Genomic DNA, 25,848 nt, shown 5'->3' with positions numbered 1-25,848 from the left:
CTAACTGGAGAAGCATTTTCCTTAACTTTAATCTCATGTAAATAACCTTTCAGTTTGCCTAAAGTAGGACGGAAAACATCAGAAAATTTAGAAAGAACAGTCTCGACATTGTTAAAAACATCAACTACTAGTACTACATCATCGGACCTCGGGTCAAGAATGATGTGTAAATCATACTGTTGTATCCACCCAAGAATAGCTGGACCCTCTTCCGAAATATAAATTTTGCCAACAGCAGATCTCCCTTCAAATTGAAAAGATGTATCCATGACTCCTTTCAATTGAATAACTTTCCCTGTATAACCTTTTGGCAGAAAGTCACTGTGTGAAAGTGGAATTGATGGCCAATGCTCTTTATACATATTATAAGGAATGATAGAAAACATTGAACCAGGATCAACCAGAAGTGTAACAGTAATATCGTTGAGAATAAAGGAAGCTCTTGGCCTTTGTAAAACAAATTGAGTATTGTCATCAGAATCACCTTCCACACAAAGGGACATTTCTTGAGAAACAAAATCATCTTCGACAAAGTTGACTCTATTGAAAGCAGCAGATTTACACACTTTGCTGATATGACCACGCTTACCACATTTACGACAAGTTTTGTCTCTTGCAAAACAACCCTGAAAGTCAGCAGCATGAGACATGTCACCACAACGAAAACACCCCACAAATTTCACCTTCCCTCCAGGACTAGTAGAAAAAGACCTAGGTTTTGGAAGAAATACTTTTGGTTTAGCGTTAAATTTGTCTATATTAGAAGTAGATTCTTTGTCAGCTTTGTTGACAACGTTGACAGTCTCTTCCTTCTTTATTTCAAGAAGCCGCATCTCTTCCATGCACTTGTCAGATTCTTCGACAACTTTTGCAATAGTGATAGCTTCCACCAATGTAGGATTTTTAGCTGCCCACAGTTTCTGCTGCATCCTTTTATTGTTACATTGTACTATCAATTGATCTCGAATCATTTGGTCAGCCATAGCTCCAAAGTCACATTTTAGAGATAACTCCCTTAAGCGAGCAACCATCTGATCCACTGTCTCTTTGCCCTTCTGCGGAGCAGTGTAAAATTTATGTCTTTGCATGACGATGTTTACTTGCTTTCCAAAATACTTTTCCAACCTCAATTTTGCTTCATTGTAGGGGTTATTGATAGGTTCACCATCTGCATTAAGAAGTTCTGGCAGAAATTTAAAAACGTGTTGTCCAGCTTTCCCCAAAGAATTTAATAAAATAGCCTTCTTCCTAGTTGCAGGAAACCTAAGACCATCTATGGCTTCAAGATAATTTTCAAAGAATCCTAACCACTCCTCCCATTCAGTGGTCAGAATTTCTCCTTCAATCAGAAAGGCAGGTGGAGGAGAAATAGTATGATTAGCCGTAGTTGCCATTTAAATATGTATATATGTCTTCACTATGTACTTAGAATTGCGGAATTAAGCTGAGGCAGGTAACAGAAAAAAATAAATAAATAAAATAAAAGCAACTTTGAATGCACTTATGTAATAAAAATGTGCTTTAAATGCGCTTATCGACAAAGAAAGTACTTTAATGGCACGATTTTAATGTCTTAAGCCATTTGCCGGTTGAAAGAAATGCGTGGTTGGCAAAACGGCAATATTACAGTGTCCGAGACCAGTTTGCCAGTTGAAAGCAATGCGTGGTTGGCAAAGTAAGGGAAATCCAAAATGGCCGCTAGACGTTATGCGCGATGACGTCAGAGCGCATACAGCGTCCGTGAATGAAAGCACGAGAGGGCAGCTCTTGAGGGAATGCTCGCGCTGTGTGCCTCGAGGGAATGCTCGCGCTGTGTGCCATTTCATGCGCAGTGAACCGCCCAAAGGAGCAAAGGGCACTCAATAATAAAAGAAAACAGTACCTTATGAGTGTCGATGCCGAAGGCACTACGAAAATCGGCAAATGGGCGAAGGGGAACAGGGAAACCGGAACACCTGCAAACCGGCAAGCGAGGACGGCGTGTAGATAAGCGCCTCTCCAGGAACAGCTGTGACTCCTCAATGACGTGGAAGGCCACCTCGTCGCCAAAATGAAGTGAAGAGTCGTGGTCCAGAAGCATGAGTAAAGTCAATTTATTAAGATAACACAGGAGTACAAGTATTATCTATCCTGCCTCAGCAACCGCCAGGATCAGAATAGAGAACATGGAACACACACAGGTAAGAGGACATGGAATCAATACCAGCTAACACTCTAAGAACATTAACAATGATGATGACAGTATGATGAGAGGCACAACATAAATCTTGAATATAATGGTTGATCAACAGGTGGGCGGGTCTGACTTTCTGTATAAATTTGGCGCGCCAAAATTCTACAAAAAGGTACGCCTCAAGGTATTAAAACTCGCCCTTTCAGTATGGAATAGAGTTAAAGGAAGATGGGGCATAAAATACTACTCCGACTTCGCCCCAATTTGGGAGTCTCCGGGCCTGCCGTTATGCCTTGGGGATAGTCTGTCCCTTCCCATTAGGAGAGCAGGGATAACAATATGGTCGGACCTAGTAACATCAGAAGGGGTTCTTCCTTGGGAGGTTTTGAGATCAAAGATTGGGGACTCCTCCAGATTTAAATATATTCAACTTTGTTCCTGGTTTTCCGCTGAGAAGGAGAACATCGGCGGTAACTGGGATATCGAGTTCGCTCTCCAATCTCCTGGCTCTAGGAAGAGGGAAGTGGGATTCTGGTACAGAAAAATGCTTGAGGCGGAGGAAAAACAGGCCCCCTCATTATATCAAGTCTGGAACTCTTCTAGGCTGGAGGCTGCCTCAGCTACCCTTTATGATACATCTCTCCAAATTTTGTATAAGTATGTTAGGTTTGACTCTCTTAGGAAAAATCATTTTTATGCCATCAACAGGCTATACTACACGGCGAAAAAAATTGCGAAGTTCGTGAGCCCGTCCCCTTTGTGCCCCAGATGTGGACTAGTTGAGGCAGATGACATCCATGTTCTCTAGGTCTGTCCTATCTTGGGTCCTTTTTGGGTTACTCTGTAGAAGGCTATGGAGAGTATTTTTAATGTTAAACTGAGTTTGAATATAGTTAGAGTTTTGTTGGTTTGGACACTGATCTTATTAGTGGGTTAAGGGGGACACAAGTGGCTTTATTTTTTAGCCTTATTCTTATTGCTCGTAGAGAGATCTGCAAGCTATGGAAGGATACTAGTCCTCCTCTGTATGAAAACTGGCTTCGAGCAGCACTTTTAGAATCTGGTATGGCACATTATGTAAATAGCACGCTTTGGGATCCTTTGATAGAATGGGGAACAGAAATGAGGCTGGTCTAATGCCCCGAAAGGTCCTATGATTACACCAAGCCTCGGAACAAAGGGGCAGGCCGGGTCGGATCCAGGTGAAAGCAAGATCAGCAGCCCTGGGCGCCCAGGACGGAATGGGGTTGTAAGTGTTTATTTGCACTTGCCAATGGTGAAATGAGGACTAAAAAAAAAAAAATCCTGCGGCTCGCTGCTAACCTTTTGGTAGGCAGTGGAAAACACAATGAAGACCACCAGCTCAGTATCACTAGCTTTCTCTTCAGGACTAACTACACAGTGATACTCAAAGTACAGCTTGGGAGGCCTCATGCAGCCCTCCTAACCTTTACATACAGCGCCCTGGGCTACAATAGCACTCGGCTGCTGTTTACTGAACTCCGCTCTAACATTTAAAAAAATGTAAATAAGCAGCAAGCATTGCTTTAAAGTTTATTTTTAGTTAAAGAAAAGAATTAACTGGGGTGTACTGTACCCATTAACTTTAGGAATACCTTCATTTTTAATGACAGCAAGCTTGTAAAAATATGATAAACTTCAAAATTCAAAAAATGTATTTCATTAACCCACAGAACTGTTTCACCTTACTAAATCAGAGTTTAGCAATACATTCAGAAGCATTTTTTTTTTAAAGTGATCGTTTTCAAACATGACTTTAGAGACGTTCATTATCCCCCCTCCCACGCCCACCCTGACAACTATGCCATTAATGATCAAATCCAAACACAGGAGCAGGTTTTGTACAGCACAAATCCTGAAGTAATGTATTTCGAGGTCGTCTTATATGTGATAATACAGAAAAAGTAGGAAAATTGGAACAAAACAGTTGCCCGTGATCACAAAATTTGGTCAAGTGGGGAAGCTGGGATTCCTATGTATCAAGAATTAGCACCACATATTTTAACATAGGCAGTAGGACTAATACATTAAAATATTTCTGTGGAGTACCCCTGTTCTATTTTATCCCACTCGTTCACATATTTACTTAAAACACACCAATCTACTACTTTACCCACACACACACAGTTCACCATACTGCTTATAAAAAGATCTCCGGTAAAGAGCCCCTTATTGAGGGTGCCAGTCGGGCATTTCAGCGCCAGCCCGCCGTGGAGCAAAAGCCCAATGATGAAGCATGACACCTATCTAGGTGTTTCTACGGAGAATAATGCTCCCTCCAGACTCTGTAACTTATCTGACCTAAGCAGACGAATCCGTACTTGCTAGAAACTGCATACCCCGGTGAAGCTGGGATTAGTCCCATGTTTTCTGGCTTCACATTGTGCATTTCAGTTCAACTACTAGATGTACATGCTTCGCTTCCCCTGCACCCACTTTATGCCCACACCACCCCGACCCCAACCCTTGCTGGTCAAACTAAAGCCCAAACTTTTGGCCCCTGGGAAAAGGTTTGTGAGTACCCATGAACGGCACTATGCAGCCAGGGAAAAGCTTAGTCAGTACCATTCGGGGGAGGGTGACCTGTGGATCTCAAATCCCCCAACAAAAGAAAAAGGGGTCCGGAGGGTGGAGGGGTGATAAGACGAAAGATTGGGATTCATTTTTCCAATAAGAAACAGAGTGAATACCAATTTGCATTAGGTGGGCTTCTGTCTGGAGTGTCACAATGGGTGAAACACGTTTACAAATAAATACACTGTTGGCTTTGTAGTACAGTCGGGGGCCACAAGTCAGGCCTGCTGTGTCTGTGTCAGTTACTCTCGTAGTGTACCAGGAATAGAATGACAAAACCGTGATATTTGATGTAAAAACAGGAGAGAGAGACAGATATACATCTGGTGGCTGAATTTCAAAATCTGAAAGCAGATTACCTGTAATAAAAACTTGTTTCCCTGCCTATCCAAATTGTGTGTTCCTTGTCAAACATGTTATGTCATAGACGCTCCCTTTTCGTTAACATCACATATAGGAGCATTTTAAAATACCTCAGTTCAGGATATGTGGTGCACAAGAACCTCTCAGGATTGATAAAATAGACTAAAATGTTGTTCCAACTATGAGAAGAATCTAGGCCACGTTTAGGGTTTACAGGACTACTAACCTGCCTCTTAGTTCACGAATGGCATCGTTGTTAGGGGAGGGGCAAAGGGGGGTGGGCCATTAATGTTTTTAGGTTTATGAATAAAAATCAATACTATGAATAAATGCCTATGCAGTAATACAATCGGATGTATTAAAATTAAAATGCTTCTACAGGTTAAAGAAATAAAAAAAATTGAAGGGACTGCATAATATTTTAAAATGATGGTATTTGCATGTTATACATGCAAGAAGTTTTTATGGCTTGGGTCACGCATGGACTCTTAGAGCCAAGCCACACCTCTGACTCAGCTCGCCTTATTAATTTGCACCCACCTCTGTTTGCAACTTGGGCTTAGCACAAGGGGCTGCCACTCACCAGATAAAATGGTTTGCAAGAGGTGAGAAGTGGAAACACGAAGCCCTGCCCACATACACCAATTTAACAACTTTACCATCAATGCTGCTCGTAGCGGAGAGGAAGAAGTGTGCAAGCAGTGAAAATACATTGAAAATAGGACTCCAAGTCAGAGACTCCAGGCCTTAGTTCTGCAGTCATCAATTCCCAGGGAGTACTATCAGGCCCAAGTGGGATAGCCAAGGGCGTAGCTGAAGGAGGGAAGAGGGTGTTTGGGATGAAACACCAGACTAAGGGGTCGATTAGGATCGCGGACGGACTTGAGTCCGTCCGCGACCCCAGAGTATGAGGGAACGTCCGCAGGGGCTGCGGCGTTCCCTCATGTGCGATTAGGATGTGACCGCCACCCTGGCGGTCACATCCTGGATATTTAACATTGCGGCGGGTGCTGCTTCAAGCAGCACCCGCCGCAATGTTAAAAGTGCATGTTTTACATTTACATGCACAAAGCGGCAGGCACCGCGCGGTGCCTGCCGCATTGTGCATGTAAATGCTGGGGGGTACCATAGGTACCCCCCATGTGCACCCCCCACCCGCCAACACCCTGGGGGCCCGCAACGGGCCCCCAAAATCAAAAGTACACATGCTTTTCCACGGAGGAAAAACCGCCGCGGAAAAGCATGTTTACTAATGCTTCCTAATTTGGCTGGCGGTGTCTGATAGACACTGCCAGCCAAATGAGAGCTTTTCCGCCGCGGTTGTAATCCGACCGCGGCGGAAAAGCAGCGGACAGAAACCAAGACCCACCAGCCATCGTAATGCGGCGGTGGGTCTTTGGTGACTCCGCAGAGGATTTTCCGCCTCCTCCGGGCCGGAGGTGGCTTCCGCCGGCCCGGAGGAGGCGGAAAATCCTCCATCCTAATCGGCCCCTAAATGCATTCTTGGCCTGGTAGTGGGTCTAGTGAACCCGAGTCGGGTTTGCCAGGTCTGTCAGTTTTTCTCGTCGTTCTCATTACAATAAAGATTTTAACGTGTTCATTTTTTAGAGCGAAAACGTAAATGTATAAATGACTGATTTAGAAATCAAATAGCAAATTGGCAACTCCTTGAATGGGTTCAAATTTACTACTTTTTGGAATTCACAAACATTGGCAGTAGTAGGCTTGGAAAGCAACGCCAGTGTTTGTTTTCCAGGTATACTATTACTGGCAGTCAAACACCCAAAAGGTGAAGGGATGAACGCTTGACATAATTTTATTAAGGACCATCGCTCGGGATAGCACTCCAAATCATTGTTTTTCATCCACTGTTCCACTCTGGAGAGAAGACCACCTAATACAAGTCAGTACTGATCCCTTTCTTCCCGAAAACAGTCCACCCCGAACCTTGGTCAACTCACCGCTCCATCATGCAGCACTCTTCTTTTTTAGTTGGAATATTTGAGATTGACACCCCACAAATCTCACTGATCAAACCAAGCCCCAGTAAAATGACTGTAGAGGGAAGGCGCCTAGTATTCATCAAACGTTGTATATGGTAGTGTCATTGTATGGCTTAAAGTGAGTTTGATTACGAAATAATCCAATGCTTAAAAGGTCTTGTTTTTCAAATTTAGTGTGCATTTGCGACACCCAGCTAGGTTGATGCAGAATTCGAATAAAACAAATGAGGATGTTAATGTGACCAGAGAAACATTTAGGATTGACTGTCATGAAAGTAAAATTCATTTCTTCCCCTTATGTCATGTTTTTATGCAATGTTTTCAAGAGGGAGCTTACATAAGAATTTAGACATTGCTTTTTGTATAAACAAAGAAAGGGCTTGGTTGTTCAAAACTAGCAGCTCATATTGTTTTTGAATATGGTAAGGCTGAGAAGTGAAACCTGAAGACTGTTAAGTGTAAAAAAGCATGTAATTTTCTACCAAGTAAATAATTAAACATTGCCATTAAACAAAACAGACTTGTGTATTTTCACACAGAAATTTAGCTAACAGAGACTTGCATGATCTTTAGATGAAGGTTTGTTGAGCCGATATGTGTGCGCATATTTTTGTATTAATAAGATGTTTATTTGACCTGAGCGCGTGTTCCGTCTTGGCATGCCCTCATGTTTAAACTAAATCAGTTTTCTGAAGCAGATCCTGGTCAACAATATGTAAGCCACTGCTAGCATTTGTAGGTAAAGACTGAACACATTTAAAGGAGACACTATGGATTATAAATTGCTGTTAGACCTTACATCCTTGGCGTGGCATCCCGTCCCTCAAACCCTTTGTCTTCACTCCTGCTAACCAGTGTTAAAGTGTTTGTGCTCTGTCCTTCAAACAGAGTAAAATTTGATAACACTTGATTGACACATTTAATTTACTTGTAAGTCTCTAGTGGGCCTGCAGTCCTACTGGGAACAAAATGGTCAATCCGATAAATACAGAATTAACAAAATCAATAAAAAAAGTATGCCCTAGGCGCGTGCAGGCTGTGCCTCTGCCCCTGCCGATTTTTATCACATGGTATGGTGTTGTCCAGTGCTGGCACCCTTTGGGAGGGGGGTGGAGCAAGAGCTCACGCAGGCCCTGGGATGGGAGGTTCCCCATGATCTGCGGCGTATGCTGCTAGGGGTGTTCGATGGTCTGGATGGCTCTAGGGCGGACAAGCGCCTGTTGGGGACAGCCGTGGGGGTTGCCAAGAGAGATATAGCGGCGCACTGGTCCCTGGCTAATGCGTCCTCTGTTAAAGGCTGGAGGGGAGGGGTGGGGTGGACTGGTGCGGATCCAGGAGGAGGCCCTATTCAAAGCCCCGGGACGCCCTGACCTATTTAGTAAAGTGTGGGGCAAATGGTTCAATATGCTTCCACCTTGATGGTCTGCCTATATGTGTTTTACTCTGTGTACAACTGTATCTACCATATGGACTGCCGGGTTATGCCCTGATGGAACGCCTTTTTCTCTGTCACCTGTACGTAAAGTCATGATTATCCTGGTAATTAGTAAGCTGCAACCAATTAATTAGTATGTTGTGATAAAAACTTTCAATAAAATTGATTATCAAAAAAAAAAAAGGTATGCCCTATGACAAAGGATCCACAGACTCACACGATCGAGAACAAAGAAGCCAAAGAAACCGAAACAGCAGACGATGAGCCGTCTGCAGTCTCAAGGGAAGTAAAGGTAGATAAACAAATTAACGCAAAACAAAGGTAGTAACCAAAAAAAAAATTTAAATCAAGAAGGTTTCAAGCGTCTTTTTGGGTCGTCATTGCCATCAGAACAAGGCAAACTCGAACCTGAAAAAGACGTCAATAAGAATGAAGAAGCAGAAGCCCTACATCAGGAAGGGACCAGCTTGTTTCCACTACCAACTAAAAAAGAAAACACATTAATTGAGCCAGTCCAGAAACAATGACAAAAGTGCAACGCCAGGACTCGTTCTATCACCAATAAAACAATAAACACTGCACACTCTATGGCAGTAAAGCTTGAGAGTGAAAGCGATCAGCATACACTACCTAAACTAGGAAATACAACACGATGCGACTTTAATGAGACATATGACAGCGAACTGGCTCCCATCAGGCAATTGACTACATCTACACACAGGGTAAACCAGAGAAATGAAACACAGGCACACTTATTGTATCTGGGAACCACGTTAGTTGCCCCCGGGCATGAAGAGGAGGGCCAAAAGTTAAACACAAGAGGACAACAAATATTTTGTCAGCATGTGTGCAACGTAGCAGCTTCCTCCTCATATCAAGCAACACTGACAGCAACACAAGGTCATGAACTCTTACAAGGAAGAAATGTCAATAAAGAGATCAGGAACCCCGAAGATTCAAGTAATGTAACAAACACTATATGGCTTAACCGGACTATATCTCAAAAGGTAGGACTATATATACTGAATAGAGGCAATATTTTACGACTGCTGTCTCATATTCCCTCTCTGGCAGGTGTAACAACTTTGGATCAGGCTTTAATCAACTTCATAGCTAACGATGGAACAAGTGGTGAAAAAACAAAAGCAACTTGGACAACATCTCTAGTTGCACACAAAATACTGGCAGAGGCTCAAACTTCCAAAAATTGTAGCATAATATCTCCTTATATAAAACCAAGATATCCGAACTACTAATTCCAGTAGGAACAGACGGAGAACAGAACTCTGCCAAAGACCCAGAATATCAGTACTTAGAGGAGAAATAGGGAGAGACGGTGCAAGAAATGTGGAACATCTTCTAGCCACTGGAAGTACTCACGATGGCACATCATCCCCAACAGGACTAATGAATCTAAGATGAATCGCCAGAACCATAAACAATCATGTAAATTGACAAACAAGTACACTCTCAAGATTGCGTGGGGGTAACCATTTTAGTATATGTTCATGCAGCATCAATGGCCTGGCCTCCAAAATGTCCGATTCAGACTTCGTCAGTTACATAAAATCTTTTGATATTGTGGCACTACAAGAAACATGGCAAGCAGAGCCTCCGCACCTTCACAGATTTTTGCGTTTCTTTACTAGTGCAACAAGGACATCAAAACATGGACACCCTCAAGGTGGTCTAGTGACCTACATTTCAGCCACAAGTGCCTATGTGGTCAAAGAAGTTGGACCAACTTCTCCGGAGCAAATGGCAGTAAACCTCTCCATTATGCAACCAGGCATGGGAGGAATAAATCTTACATTCATCAATGTCTACATTCATCCAAAGAGAAAATTAAAGGCCGCGAAAGAACTATGCAAGTTCCTGGAGGAGTGTATAATGGAAACACCGTCAACAGACCTTATGATCACTGGGGACTTTAATCTTAATCACATGGGAAACTCGACAGACGATGAGAATTTATTTCATCGTAGCCGCAAATATCTAAACACTCCAAGCTAGACAGACAGATATTGGCGAATCTCGAAACTTTCAACATCAGAGCATTAAACGGGAGATTTATTGGAGACAACCCCCCCAGCGACTACATTTCATTCAACAAGAACCAATAATATTCTGGATTACACCTTTATTTCATTATCCTTATTCCATCAAATGGCCTCATTTCAGATAGGGGAGAAAGCTGACAGTGATCTCTGCCCCATGAAATCGCTCTTATTATTAGCAAACCAAAATTTGAGAAAACCTTAGTACCCAAAGACTCAGTTTACACCATCAACTATAAAAGGATCAAGTACTCGGCAGCGAGCGATGAAAGCATGCTAGTAAAGGCTAAGCAGCACTTTGAGGATAGAACTGGTCCTCGCGAAGTCGAGAAATGGGAGAAATTTTTACCAACTATGGCAGCTTACCTTACAAGTCCTAAATTGCAAAGGGGACTGATCTGCAGCAACATGAAACAATTTACAAGGGAACATAAAGAGAAGATCAGGCATACAAGAAAATCAATCTATCAGACAATACGACAACTTAGGCGTAACCCAATGGATACAGTGAAATACGATCTTCTACGGGAATTAAAGGCGTCACTGAAAAAAACAAAATGGGAAGCGAACAGATCTGTGGAGGATAACATGTGGGTAAAACTACATGCAGATATAAAACAGAATGATGGCGCGAAATTTGGAAAAACAAATTCCTTCATAAAACCTAGGCATGATGGAGTCTCCTCAAACATCACAGAAGTCGTATGGGCAAACCATCTTAAAAATCACTTTAATCAAGACGGAGATTTCCACTGGGAGACAGAAACCGACAACAACAACTCAAAGTTACCGTACAGGAGCCATTGCAGACAATAAGGCCACATACCACCCATGATTGAAGGAGTAATAAATTTACAAAAAATAATTAAGCGCCAAATTAAAAAAGGAATAAAAGAGGGGGCGCCAGGCCCGAATGGAATTCTGCCTATTCTTTACAAACAGGAGGAAAATGAATGGGCTGCAGCACTCGAGCCACTTTTTTTTTTAAATTAAGCTCTTCAAAATATTGCCCAGCTCCTGGAAGGGCTCTTTCATTTCTCTGATTTTTAAATCTGGGGACAAGTCTCTACCACAAAATTATAGATTGGTCGCCCTTATGGACAACGAGATTATATATGAGGGGGTTACCCAATTAGAGTCACTGGAACCTGGGTTCAGTAAGTACTAGGAGGAAGGGGTCCCAGTGTGGACAGGGAACATATAATGCAATTCATATGAATTAATCCAAAACAATTATTTTGATCCGCAAAGTTTTATCCACTGTGGGATCCAGTGTAATGAATACACGTAACATAGCAAACAGTCAACTGTATTGGAGGTCATACAGTGCCCCAGGAGGGAGAGGGGAAGTGATAGTGGAGAGGTAGGGGAGTGGAGGGATTATGTGACAGTAAAATCAACAATTCAAAACACTTTTCATGCTATAATTCGTATAGCAACAGCTGCCATGAAAAATGGCGACATTATTTATGGAAAGGCATACAACACAAAGTACAGTGTATATACAAATATTGGCGTGTGGTAGTAGCAATTGGAAAAACCGTCGACGTTTCGACCCTCTGAAACTGCAGGAAGAGTTAACCTTGCTGCGGGGTCTTCATCAGGACCAGGGGGAGGGGCAGGGAACCTAATGAAACGGGTATAATAGACTAAAGTTAGAGGGTTGCTACTCCAGCCTCTAATTATCACATAGGTAGATATGAGCGTTGGACACCATCCTAATTAAAGTCTTTAGATGATAGCATTGGGAATTTAATACAAATCGAGAGTAAATTATAGAATACCAAAGTTTGGTCATGTCCAGAACATGGAATAGAGTCTGAGTCCAGTTAAATACAAACGTCCAAGCGCCTGAGTGGGGAAACCGGCACGGTACAAGACGGCCAACCACTCACACAGTAAGGCATACATTGATTGAGATTACCAAGAGGAGAGAACTTAGACTAAAAATAAAGGGGTCATGAAGGAGCCTAAATATTAGTTAAGTTACGACTAACATTTAAAACAGCGTGAGTACAAGATTTACAATGAAAGACATACCACAGGGTCAAAAGTCCTCCGTGTGGTCTTGTGGTTAATTAAGGCAATGACGGTAGTAAATCAGCACCTAAGGTAATGAGCATAGACTGATTAGGGGGACACTCACAAGAGAGTCAAAGCGTTAACCGGTTGGGTAAAGAGAGGTGATGCTTACCGATAGCGGCGTCATGCACTCATCGGTATTCGGTAGATTCAGATATCATAGGGAGTTGATCCAAAGTTCATCTGATGAGGCAAAACAATGGGGTCATGAGACAAAAATTCACTAGCGAATGATTCAGGGCGGAGGGTGGAACAGGAGGGGAGTTGTACTCACTCGGTAAGAGTTAATCTGGGAGCTCCGTACGAGGGCAGCCGATGAGTGCTGCGTTTCCTGGTTTGGTGAAATAGTCGTGGTAACGGATCACGTGGTGATCGTGAGAATCGTGAAACGAGAAGAAAGACTATCAGTCTCGTCAATGATGATTGGTGAAACTGAGATGCGCTTAGGTAAATTTGAGGAGTTAGGCATAACAACCGTCCACTATATTGTCATACGTAAATAAATAAATGCGAGATAGTATTCAGAGCATAATGTTAGAAAAAGATATCATCTCAAAACAAACAATTAGTATATTCAGGGCGTACCTCTTCAACATGAGGGTAAGGCCCGTCGAGTAGTCAATCAACTCATACAATCCCAGATCATGTAATACACAGCAATTGAACAATTGAACAGTAGCGTACCTCTCAAACATGAGGGTAGGGCCACCATGTTGAGACATGAAAGCAGTTAGGTTGGATGTTACTGGGAGAGGGAACCCTACTTAAGATGATAACAAGGGGATTCACTGATGCGGGATTTGGAGCTAATGTAAGCAGACAGACCCATCATGGTAGTGTAGCCAATTGGGAAAATGAGCTGTCAAGTTCATTGAGGCCAGTTTCAACTGAGTTAAAAAAGTAGATCCATTTCAATTCTCGGGTGTTTAGAATATCAGAGATATTACCACCTCGTGGTCCCAACGTTGTTTTCTCAATGACCAACCATTGTAGACTTTCAGGGGGATGGGAATTCAACTTGAAATGTTCTACAAGCGGTGCGCCAGGGACATCACATCGGATTCGACTCATATGTTGTAGGATACGTGCTTTTATTTTTTGCTGAGTCTGGCCAATGTAGATTTTTTGACATGGGCATACGATGGCATAGATGATGTTATTGGAGTTACAGTTACTGAAGGATTTTAGTTTAACAGTTAGATGAAGATATACAAATTCTTTAGTCTGAATAGCCGAATCGCAAGCCTTACAATGGCCACATTTGAAATGCCCAATAACTGGTGGTAAGTTCCACATGGTGTTGATCGTGGGTTGGTTGTCTGGGGATAAAAAGGAGCACACAACATAGTCCTTAATGCTCTTGGCCTTCTTAAACGCATGAAGTGGTGTCTCAGGTTGTTTGATATCATCAGATACCAAATGCCAGTGCTTGTTAATGATCCGATTAATGCTGTTGCTTTTAGTATTGAAAGTAGTGACACAGACAATACGGCTCTCTTCACAGTTGGTTCTATCTTTTGGTGTTAAAAGTTCTTCACGGGGATAGAACCATGCACGTTTACGTGCTTTTTTTATCAGACGTCTTGGGTATCCCCGGTTTAGCAGGCGGTTCGAAAGATCCTGTGATTCAGAAAAATAGTCGTCTTTATCTGAACAATTCCTTCGTATCCTCAGAAATTGCCCAAAGAGCAGGTTATCGCGGAGAGCTCGAGGATGATGACTATTGTAAGCCAGTAAAGAATTTCTCTCAGATGGTTTGCGATATAATTTCGTACATAGTCTTCCAGAGTGATGGTAAATTGTGACATCCAAAAAATCGATGGTGTTGCTATCCGATTGGATCGTAAACTTGACATATTGAGATTGTTGGTTTAGCCAAGTAAAGAAACTGTTCAATTGGTCATGACTGCCACTCCAAATCATTAAAATGTCATCAATGTACCTCATCCAGAGGCCAACATGGTCTCTGAATGGGTTCAATTGGTTGAGTATGGTATCTTCTTCAAAAGCTGCCATGTACAAAATGGCTACATCAGGAGCGAAGGGAGCACCCATGGCTACACCGGAAGTTTGAAGGTAAAAGTTATTGTCAAACAAAAAGAAATTGCGGGTCATCGCGATTTTGAGCAAAGCTACGATAAACTCTGAAGGAACTTGTACAGGTGCAGGACGTTTCTGGAGGCATCTGGCTATCACTGTAAGTGCCTCTTGTTGTGGAATGCATGTGTAGAGGGAGACTACATCACATGTAGCTAGTCTTTGGTTCAACGGATCATAGGGTATACTTTCAACTATGTTGATGGTGTGCATAGTGTCTCGAAGATATGACGGAGTGGACTCAGCAAGTGGTTTAATGAAAAAGTCAATATATTTCCCCAATAGTTCCAGTATGGAGCCGCAACCAGAAACAATTGGGCGACCAGGAGGATTTGTCATATTTTTGTGGATCTTGGCAAGGTGTATAGTGTTGCCAGGCGAGGGTGTTTATTATTCAGAAACTGAAATTCATTCTCAGACAAAAAGCCTGGATCAAGACCTTCCTGGGTTACTTCAAGAATCTCCATTGCGATGGATCTGGTGGGATCAGACCTCAATAGTTGGTAGAAATTGTCGTCCTGTAGTTGGCGTAGAATCTCAGACTTATAGGCAGATAAATCCTGTATAACAATGGCGCCACCCTTGTCTGCAGGCTTGATCACGACTTGATGGTTATTTGCCAGTGATTGTAGGGCTATCTTTTGGGGTTTGCTGGTGTTATATCGAACAAAGGTTTTGTCTTGAAGAACTCGTTGCACATCACGCCAAACGACAGTTTCATAGGCTAGGATCTGATTCGACATACTGTTGGCATATGGAACAAAAGTTGAAGGAGGTCGCAGGCCTGTGACAGATGACTTGAGCTGTGTTTCAGCGTTGCGGAAAAAATACTTCAATCGGATCTTCCGGAAGAATTTGTAAAGTTCAGTTCTTATGATAAAATTATCTGGATTATACGTAGGGACGTAGGATAGTCCCTTGCTAAGTACTCGGAGTTCTGCATCAGTGAGTGGTTGTTTGGAGATGTTCACCACAGGATTCAGGGTTTCAATCGGTTCTACCAGCGGTAGGTCTTGTTGCGAGTCACTCTCTCGCCGTGGTATTCGAGTTGAAACCAAACTTGTTTTGAAGACTGGCCTCGTCCTCCATCCCAGTTGGTTTGATTCTGCTGGGAACCACGTTGATTTTGACCGCGGGGCCATGAATTGCCTCTTCCTCGTGGGGGTCGCCAAGATCCCCGACCTTGTCCTAAAAAAGGAGAGAATTGTTGGGGTGGGTAGTTGTAATCAGGATATTGGTATTGATAGCTGGGACCTGCTGAGTCCTGTTCTCCCTCGGAACTGTAAGACGAGTCAGAAAAAGTTGGAAAATTACGTCTACCTCGGTAAGTTCCACGGCCTCTGTTCAAGAATCGACCCTGTGTATCTTGTTGGTAGTAGTCGTCCTGTAAGTATGGGTATGTCTTTTTTTTATCGTATAAACGAATATCACGAGCCAATTTTTCAAGTTTACGGGTTTGGGTGGTTAAGTCAAAATCTTTGAGTGTAGCTTCCAAATTGGTTAACGTATCCTTTGCGCTGGCAAAGTTGGTATCAGCGGCAATTTCGGCTTTTAATGTCTTGATTTCGGCAGTGAGAAGTTGGACTTGTTCCGCAGCCGTTTCAACGCCCAGCACTATCCAGTGGCGTGAACAATTGTTCGAGATGTGGCTAAATCCTTCTCTAAATTTCGGGACTTCAATGAAGATAGCCGGTTCAATTTTAATTTGTAGTCCAACCGGAATTATGTTCTCTTTGAGATACCTAGTGAGCAAGTGGCCATGCCACCGGGTCCGAACCAATTTCTTCTCCAGGCGCTCGAGATGAGAGATTTTATCCTTTAATGAGAAGTCAATTGATGGGATATCAGATGGGAAGAAGATATTATCGGGATTCTCCAACAGTTTGTCTATATAGTCCTAAGAGTAGGACAAAAGTTCTCTTTCTACCATATTGTGATATTGAAAAATAAAATGAAAAAAAGGGGGAAGGAAAACCTCGCAGACAGCCGTCTGCTCGAAGTAGATTATATATGAGGGGGTTACCCAATTAGAGTCACTGGGACCTGGGTTGAGTAAGTACTAGGAGGAAGGGGTCCCAGTGTGGACAGGGAACATATAATGCAATTCATATGAATTAATCCAAAACAATTATTTTGATCCGCAAAGTTTTATTCATTGTGGGATCCAGTGTAATGAATACACGTAACATAGCAAACAGTCAACTGTATTGGAGGTCATACAGTGCCCCAGGAGGGAGAGGGGAAGTGATAGTGGAGAGGTAGGGGAGTGAAGGGATTATGTGACAGTAAAATCACCAATTCAAAACACTTTTCATGCTATAATTCGTATAGCAACAGCTACCCTGAAAAATGGCGACATTATTTATGGAAAGGCATACAACACAAAGTACAGTGTATATACAAATATTGGCGTGTGGTTGCCGCAATTGGAAAAACCGTCGACGTTTCGACCCTCTGAAACTGCAGGAAGAGTTAACCTTGCTGCGGGGTCTTCATCAGGACCAGGGGGAGGGGCAGGGAACCTAATGAAACGGGTATAATAGACTAAAACAGACTTTAATTAGGATGGTGTCCAACGCTCATATCTACCTATGTGATAATTAGAGGCTGGAGTAGCAACCCTCTAACTTTAGTCTATTATACCCGTTTCATTAGGATCTAGGCTTTTTGTCTGAGAATGAATTTCAGTTTCACAACAAGAGGCACTTACAGTGATAGCCAGATGCCTCCAGAAACGTCCTGCACCTGTACAAGTTCCTTCAGAGTTTATCGTAGCTTTGCTCAAAATCGCGATGACCCGCAATTTCTTTTTGTTTGACAATAACTTTTACCTTCAAACTTCCGGTGTAGCCATGGGTGCTCCCTTTGCTCCTGATGTAACCATTTTGTACATGGCAGCTTTTGAAGAAGATACCATACTCAACCAATTGAACCCATTCAGAGACCATGTTGGCCTCTGGATGAGGTACATTGATGACATTTTAATGATTTGGAGTGGCAGTCATGACCAATTGAACAGTTTCTCTTTTTGGCTAAACCAACAATCTCAATATGTCAAGTTTACGATCCAATCGGATAGCAACACCATCGATTTTTTGGATGTCACAATTTACCATCACTCTGGAAGACTATGTACGAAATTATATCGCAAACCATCTGAGAGAAATTCTTTACTGGCTTACAATAGTCATCATCCTCGAGCTCTCCGCAATAACCTGCCCTTTGGGCAATTTCTGAGGATACGAAGGAATTGTTCAGATAAAGATGACTATTTTTCTGAATCACAGGATCTTTCGAACCGCCTGCTAAACCGGGGATACCCAAGACGTCTGATAAAAAAAGCACATAAACGTGCATGGTTCTATCCCCGAGAAGAACTTTTAACACCAAAAGATAGAACCAACTGTGAAGAGAGCCGTATTGTCTGTGTCACTACTTTCAATACTAAAAGCAACAGCATTAAACGGATCATTAACAAGCACTGGCATTTGGTATCTGATGATATCAAACAACCTGAGACACCACTTCATGCGTTTAAGAAGGCCAAGAGCATTAAGGACTATGTTGTGTGCTCCTTCTTATCCCCAGACAACCAACCCACGATCAACACCATGTGGAACTTACCACCAGTTATTGGGTATTTCAAATGTGGCCATTGTAAGGCTTGCGATTTGGCTATTCAGACTAAAGAATTTGTATATCTTCATCTAACTGTTAAACTAAAATCCTTCAGTAACTGTAACTCAAATACCATCATCTATGCCATCGTATGCCCATGTCAAACAATCTACATTGGCCAGACTCAGCAAAAAATAAAAGCACGTATCCTACAACATATGAGTCGAATCCGATGTGATGTCCCTGGCGCACCACTTGTAGAACATTTCAAGTTGAATTCCCATCCCCCTGAAAGTCTACAATGGTTGGTCATTGAGAAAACAACGTTGGGACCACGAGGTGGTAATATCTCTGATATTCTAAACACCCGAGAATTGAAATGGATCTACTTTTTTAACTCAGTTGAAACTGGCCTCAATGAACTTGACAGCTCATTTTCCCAATTGGCTACACTACCATGATGGGTCTGTCTGCTTACATTAGCTCCAAATCCCGCATCAGTGAATCCCCTTGTTATCATCTTAAGTAGGGTTCCCTCTCCCAGTAACATCCAACCTAACTGCTTTCATGTCTCAACATGGTGGCCCTACCCTCATGTTCGAGAGGTACGCTACTGTTCAATTGTTGTGTATTACATGATCTGGGATTGTATGAGTTGATTGACTACTCGACGGGCCTTACCCTCATGTTGAAGAGGTACGCCCTGAATATACTAATTGTTTGTTTTGAGATGATATCTTTTTCTAACATTAAGCTCTGAATACTATCTCGCATTTATTTATTTACGTATGACAATATAGTGGACGGTTGTTATGCCTAACTCCTCAAATTCACCTAAGCGCATCTCAGTTTCACCAATCATCATTGCCGAGACTGATAGTCTTTCTTCTCGTTTCACGATTCTCACGATCACCACGTGATCCGTTACCATGACTATTTCACCAAACCAGGAAACGCAGCACTCATCGGCTGCCCTCGTACGGAGCTCCCAGATTAACTCTTACCGAGTGAGTACAACTCCCCTCCTGTTCCACCCTCCGCCCTGAATCATTCGCTAGTGAATTGTTGTCTCATGACCCCATTGTTTTGCCTCATCAGACGAACTTTGGATCAACTCCCTATGATATCTGAATCTACCGAATACCGATGAGTGCATGACTCCGCTATCGGTAAGCATCACCTCTCTTTACCCAACCGGTTAACGCTTTGACTCTCTTGTGAGTGTCCCCCTAATCAGTCTATGCTCATTACCTTAGGTGCTGATTTACTACCGTCATTGCCTTAATTAACCACAAGACCACACGGAGGACTTTTGACCCTGTGGTATGTCTTTCATTGTAAATCTTGTACTCACGCTGTTTTAAATGTTAGTCGTAACTTAACTAATATTTAGGCTCCTTCATGACCCCTTTATTTTTAGTCTAAGTTCTCTCCTCTTGGTAATCTCAATCAATGTATGCCTTACTGTGTGAGTGGTTGGCCGTCTTGTACCGTGCCGGTTTCCCCACTCAGGCGCTTGGACGTTTGTATTTAACTGGACTCAGACTCTATTCCATGTTCTGGACATGACCAAACTTTGGTATTCTATAATTTACTCTAGATTTGTATTAAATTCCCAATGCTATCATCTAAAGACTTTAATTAGGATGGTGTCCAACGCTCATATCTACCTATGTGATAATTAGAGGCTGGAGTAGCAACCCTCTTACTTTAGTCTATTATACCCGTTTCCTTAGGTTCCCTGCCCCTCCCCCTGGTCCTGATGAAGACCCCGCAGCAAGGTTAACTCTTCCTGCAGTTTCAGAGGGTCGAAACGTCGACGGTTTTTCCAATTGCGGCAACCACACGCCAATATTCGTATATACACTGTACTTTGTGTTGTATGCCTTTCCATAAATAATGTCGCCATTTTTCATGGCAGCTGTTGCTATACGAATTATAGCATGAAAATGTTTTGAATTGTTGATTTTACTGTCACATAATCCCTCCACTCCCCTACCTCTCCACTATCACTTCCCCTCTCCCTCCTGGGGCACTGTATGACCTCCAATACAGTTGACTGTTTGCTACGTGTATTCATTACACTGGATCCCACAGTGAATAAAACTTTGCGGATCAAAATAATTGTTTTGGATTAATTCATATGAATTGCATTATATGTTCCCTGTCCACACTGGGACCCCTTCCTCCTAGTACTTACTGAACCCAGGTCCCAGTGACTAATTGGGTAACCCCCTCATATATAATCTACTTCGAGCAGACGGCTGTCTGCGAGGTTTTCCTTCCCCCTTTTTTTCATTTTATTTTTCGATATCACAATATGGTAGAAAGAGAACTTTTGTCCTACTCGGAGGACTATATAGACAAACTGTTGGAGAATCCCGATATCTTCTTCCCATCTGATATCCCATCAATTGACTTCTCATTAAAGGATAAAATCTCTCGTCTCGAGCGCCTGGAGAAGAAATTGGTACGGACACGGTGGCATGGCCACTTGCTCACTAGGTATCTCAAAGAGAACATAATTCCGGTTGGACTACAAATTAAAATTGAACCGGCTATCTTCATTGAAGTCCCGAAATTTAGAGAAGGATTTAGCCACATCTCGAACAATTGTTCGCGCCACTGGATGGTGCTGGGCGTTGAAACGGCTGCGGAACAATTCCAACTTCTCACTGCCGAAATCAAGACATTAAAAGCCGAAATTGCCGCTGATACCAACTTTGCCAGCGCAAAGGATACGTTAACCAATTTGGAAGCTACACTCAAAGATTTTGACTTAACCACCCAAACCTGCAAACTTGAAAAATTGGCTCGTGATATTCGTTTATACGATAAAAAAAGACATACCCATACTTACAGGACGACTACTACCGACAAGATACACAGGGTCGATTCACGAACAGAGGCCGTGGAACTTACCGAGGTAGACGTAATTTTCCAACTTTTTCTGACTCGTCTTACAGTTCCGAGGGAGAACAGGACTCAGCAGGTCCCAGCTATCAATACCAATATCCTGATTACAACTACCCACCCCAACAATTCTCTCCTTTTTTAGGACAAGGTCGGGGATCTTGGCGACCCCCACAAGGAAGAGGCAATTCATGGCCCCGAGGTCAAAATCAACGTGGTTCCCAGCAGAATCAAACCAACTGGGATGGAGGACGAGGCCAGTCTTCGAAACAAGTTCGGTTTCAACCCGAACAACACGGCGAGAGAGTGACTCGCAACAAGACCTACCGCTGGTAGAACCGATTGAAACCCTGAATCCTGTGGTGAACATCTCCAAACAACCACTCACTGATGCAGAACTCCGAGTACTTAGCAAGGGACTATCCTACGTCCCTACGTATAATCCAGATAATTTTACCATAAGAACTGAACTTTACAAATTCTTCCGGAAGATCCGATTGAAGTATTTTTTCCGCAACGCTGAAACACAGCTCAAGTCATCTGTCACTGGCCTGCGACCTCCTTCAACTTTTGTTCCATATGCCAACAGTATGTCGAATCAGATCCTAGCCTATGAAACTGTCGTTTGGCGTGATGTGCAACGAGTTCTTCAAGACAAAACCTTTGTTCGATATAACACCAGCAAACCCCAAAAGACAGCCCTACAATCACTGGCAAATAACCATCAAGTCGTGATCAAGCCTGCAGACAAGGGTGGCGCCATTGTTATACAGGATTTATCTGCCTATAAGTCTGAGATTCTACGCCAACTACAGGACGACAATTGCTACCAACTATTGAGGTCTGATCCCACCAGATCAATCGCAATGGAGATTCTTGAAGTAACCCAGGAAGGTCTTGATCTAGGCTTTTTGTCTGAGAATGAATTTCAGTTTCTGAATAATAAACACCCTCGCCTGGCAACACTATACACCTCGCCCAAGATCCACAAAAATATGACAAATCCTCCTGGTCGCCCAATTGTTTCTGGTTGCGGCTCCATACTGGAACCATTGGGGAAATATATTGACTTTTTCATTAAACCACTTGCTGAGTCCACTCCGTCATATCTTCGAGACACTATGCACACCATCAACATAGTTGAAAGTATACCCTATGATCCGTTGAACCAAAGACTAGCTACATGTGATGTAATCTCCCTCTACACATGCATTCCACAACAAGAGGCACTTACAGTGATAGCCAGATGCCTCCAGAAACGTCCTGCACCTGTACAAGTTCCTTCAGAGTTTATCGTAGCTTTGCTCAAAATCGCGATGACCCGCAATTTCTTTTTGTTTGACAATAACTTTTACCTTCAAACTTCCGGTGTAGCCATGGGTGCTCCCTTCGCTCCTGATGTAGCCATTTTGTACATGGCAGCTTTTGAAGAAGATACCATACTCAACCAATTGAACCCATTCAGAGACCATGTTGGCCTCTGGATGAGGTACATTGATGACATTTTAATGATTTGGAGTGGCAGTCATGACCAATTGAACAGTTTCTTTACGTGGCTAAACCAACAATCTCAATATGTCAAGTTTACGATCCAATCGGATAGCAACACCATCGATTTTTTGGATGTCACAATTTACCATCACTCTGGAAGACTATGTACGAAATTATATCGCAAACCATCTGAGAGAAATTCTTTACTGGCTTACAATAGTCATCATCCTCGAGCTCTCCGCGATAACCTGCCCTTTGGGCAACTTCTGAGGATACGAAGGAATTGTTCAGATAAAGACGACTATTTTTCTGAATCACAGGATCTTTCGAACCGCCTGCTAAACCGGGGATACCCAAGACGTCTGATAAAAAAAGCACGTAAACGTGCATGGTTCTATCTCCGTGAAGAACTTTTAACACCAAAAGATAGAACCAACTGTGAAGAGAGCCGTATTGTCTGTGTCACTACTTTCAATACTAAAAGCAACAGCATTAAACGGATCATTAACAAGCACTGGCATTTGGTATCTGATGATATCAAACAACCTGAGACACCACTTCATGCGTTTAAGAAGGCCAAGAGCATTAAGGACTATGTTGTGTGCTCCTTCTTATCCCCAGACAACCAACCCACGATCAACACCATGTGGAACTTACCACCAGTTATTGGGCATTTCAAATGTGGCCATTGTAAGGCTTGCGATTCGGCTATTCAGACTAAAGAATTTGTATATCTTCATCTAACTGTTAAACTAAAATCCTTCAGTAACTGTAACTCCAATAACATCATCTATGCCATCGTATGCCCATGTCAAAAAATCTACATTGGCCAGACTCAGCAAAAAATAAAAGCACGTATCCTACAACATATGAGTCGAATCCGATGTGATGTCCCTGGCGCACCACTTGTAGAACATTTCAAGTTGAATTCCCATCCCCCTGAAAGTCTACAATGGTTGGTCATTGAGAAAACAACGTTGGGACCACGAGGTGGTAATATCTCTGATATTCTAAACACCCGAGAATTGAAATGGATCTACTTTTTTAACTCAATTGAAACTGGCCTCAATGAACTTGACAGCTCATTTTCCCAATTGGCTACACTACCATGATGGGTCTGTCTGCTTATATTAGCTCCAAATCCCGCATCAGTGAATCCCCTTGTTATCATCTTAAGTAGGGTTCCCTCTCCCAGTAACATCCAACCTAACTGCTTTCATGTCTCAACATGGTGGCCCTACCCTCATGTTCGAGAGGTACGCTACTGTTCAATTGTTCAATTGTTCAATTGTTGTGTATTACATGATCTGGGATTGTATGAGTTGATTGACTACTCGACGGGCCTTACCCTCATGTTGAAGAGGTACGCCCTGAATATACTAATTGTTTGTTTTGAGATGATATCTTTTTCTAACATTATGCTCTGAATACTATCTCGCATTTATTTATTTACGTATGACAATATAGTGGACGGTTGTTATGCCTAACTCCTCAAATTTACCTAAGCGCATCTCAGTTTCACCAATCATCATTGACGAGACTGATAGTCTTTCTTCTCGTTTCACGATTCTCACGATCACCACGTGATCCGTTACCATGACTATTTCACTAAACCAGGAAACGCAGCACTCATCGGCTGCCCTCGTACGGAGCTCCCAGATTAACTCTTACCGAGTGAGTACAACTCCCCTCCTGTTCCACCCTCCGCCCTGAATCATTCGCTAGTGAATTGTTGCCTCATGACCCCATTGTTTTGACTCATCAGACGAACTTTGGATCAACTCCCTATGATATCTGAATCTACCGAATACCAATGAGTGCATGACGCCGCTATCGGTAAGCATCACCTCTCTTTACCCAACCGGTTAACGCTTTGACTCTCTTGTGAGTGTCCCCCTAATCAGTCTATGCTCATTACCTTAGGTGCTGATTTACTACCGTCATTGCCTTAATTAACCACAAGACCACACGGAGGACTTTTGACCCTGTGGTATGTCTTTCATTGTAAATCTTGTACTCACGCTGTTTTAAATGTTAGTCATAACTTAACTAATATTTAGGCTCCTTCATGACCCCTTTATTTTTAGTCTAAGTTCTCTCCTCTTGGTAATCTCAATCAATGTATGCCTTACTGTGTGAGTGGTTGGCCGTCTTGTACCATGCCGGTTTCCCCACTCAGGCGCTTGGACGTTTGTATTTAACTGGACTCAGACTCTATTCCATGTTCTGGACATGACCAAACTTTGGTATTCTATAATTTACTCTCGATTTGTATTAAATTCCCAATGCTATCATCTAAAGACTTTAATTAGGATGGTGTCCAATGCTAATATCTACCTATGTGACAATTAGAGGCTGGAGTAGCAACCCTCTAACTTTAGTCTATTATACCCGTTTCATTAGGTTCCCTGCCCCTCCCCCTGGTCCTGATGAAGACCCCGCAGCAAGGTTAACTCTTCCTGCAGTTTCAGAGGGTCGAAACGTCGACGGTTTTTCCAATTGCGGCAACCACACGCCAATATTTGTATATACACTGTACTTTGTGTTGTATGCCTTTCCATAAATAATGTCGCCATTTTTCATGGCAGCTGTTGCTATACGAATTATAGCATGAAGTGTTTTGAATTGTTGATTTTACTGTCACATAATCCCTCCACTCCCCTACCACTTCCCCTCTCCCTCCTGGGGCACTGTATGACCTCCAATACAGTTGACTGTTTGCTATGTTACGTGTATTCATTACACTGGATCCCACAGTGAAATAAACTTTGCGGATCAAAATAATTGTTTTGGATTAATTCATATGAATTGCATTATATGTTCCCTGTCCACACTGGGACCCCTTCCTCCTTATGGACAACGAGGCAAAGTATTTTGCTGGGCTACTTTTGGAGGAATTGCAGGCCTGGGCCGCAGAGAAATCCCAAATTCCGGTTAACCAGACTGGCTTTGCTAAATCGGTTGGGACAACTACCAATATTTTAACCATGTGCCTGCTAAATGACAAGGCCAAAACAACTA

The sequence above is a fragment of the Lissotriton vulgaris genome, chromosome 6 (genome assembly GCF_964263255.1).
Source record: "Lissotriton vulgaris chromosome 6, aLisVul1.2, whole genome shotgun sequence".
Lineage (NCBI taxonomy): Eukaryota > Metazoa > Chordata > Amphibia > Caudata > Salamandridae > Lissotriton > Lissotriton vulgaris.
This window is presented reverse-complemented; position numbering follows the sequence as displayed.